Below are 1,320 nucleotides of genomic sequence, written 5' to 3'. Positions count from 1 at the left end.
TTTAAATGAATGTAAGAAAAGTGCTCTTAGACTTGGTGCCTGTGGCTCAGGTGGCTAAGGCGCCAGCCACATACACCCAAGGTGGCGGGTTGAAATCCAGCCCAGCCCGCCAATCAACAATGACAGCTGCAACCAAAAAATAGCCAGACCATTGTGGCGGGCGCCTGTAGTCCCAGCTACCTGGGAGGCAGAGGCAGTAGACTCGCTTGAGCCCAGGAGTTGGAGGTTGCTGTGAGCTGTGATGCCACGGCATTCTACCCAGGGGGACAGCTTGAGGCTCCTGTCTCAAAAAAAAGAAAAGAAAAGAAAAGTGCTCTTCAGCTACATTATATTTAAAGAATAACTATTTGACAATTAATGGAGGAACTATTTAGGAACTTTTTATATGTATTTTACTTATATAAAATGTAGATTAATTGACTAGGAATTATCTATTCTAAATTGTTAGTTGATTTTTCTAGCTTACAATGTTACTTGAAGAAAGACAAAAATATAGTCTGTTGATAGAAATATCAAATAATTTTTCCTCAGGTAGGTGGTTTGCAGTCATTTTGGGAACATGGGCTTTATGGTCAGGCCTAGTGGAGATTCCTGCAGCGTGACTTGTCAGTCTCTCTTAAGCTTCAGTTTCTCATAGAAATTGTTGAAAGTTAAATGGGAAAATACTTGTAAAGCACTTAGGATGGTGCTTTATAGTGAATAATAGCTCTAAAGTACTTCTTTAGCACTAAAAGCTCTACTACAATGCTTGTTCCAGTTAATTGAATTATTTGGCTAAGAACATCCTTTTAGATCTCTAAAGTGTATCAGAGCACTTTCCATGCGTTATGACCTAGAGCATAGAAAAAATAGTTGAATTTTCATCAATGATTTAAGATCCTGTAGACTCTTACAGCAATAATTTAAAACGATGGTTCTTTTAGAAACTGTCATCTAGAAAATTAGACTAGAATCTGACTATAGAGCATGAACTGGCACTTAGTCGCATAGAGGAGATTTAGGTTTGCATGTCTTTTGGCACTTTGTATGTGTATATACTTTGCTTCTTTATCTCTCTGTCTCTTTTTGCAGTTTTTGGCCGGGGCTGGGTTTGAACCTCTGGCATATGGGGCTGGCACCCTACCCCTTAGAGCCACAGGCACCACCTATCTCTCTCTTTTTCTAATGTAGGAGTTTGAGATTATGAACCTTTTCCCTAGTTTTCTATTGGCCAAATACCACAGATTCTTCAAAATGAGTGTTTTCGCAACCTTTTCTTTGGGGCTATTAAATTGGGTTGAACTCTATTAAAGTCCCAGCTAGGATTTTTTTTTTTTTTTT

General features: G+C 38.9%; 1 pseudogene across 1 annotated transcript in view; it reads right to left on the bottom strand.

The window, feature by feature from the left end:
* Window positions 1-825: 825 nt before the first annotated feature.
* The window catches only part of LOC105887970, a 1,002-nt pseudogene continuing 507 nt past the window's right edge, over window positions 826-1,320 (bottom strand). Inside the window, exon 2 of the transcript XR_002775660.1 lies at window positions 826-832. The product of XR_002775660.1 is annotated as an activated RNA polymerase II transcriptional coactivator p15 pseudogene (transcript). The remainder of the gene's footprint in view (window positions 833-1,320) is intronic.

The sequence above is a fragment of the Otolemur garnettii genome, unplaced genomic scaffold, assembly GCF_000181295.1.
Source record: "Otolemur garnettii isolate 467f Iridium unplaced genomic scaffold, OtoGar3 scaffold00151, whole genome shotgun sequence".
Lineage (NCBI taxonomy): Eukaryota > Metazoa > Chordata > Mammalia > Primates > Galagidae > Otolemur > Otolemur garnettii.
The sequence above is the reverse complement of the archived record's forward strand: the minus strand, read 5'-3'. Positions and strand labels throughout refer to the sequence as shown.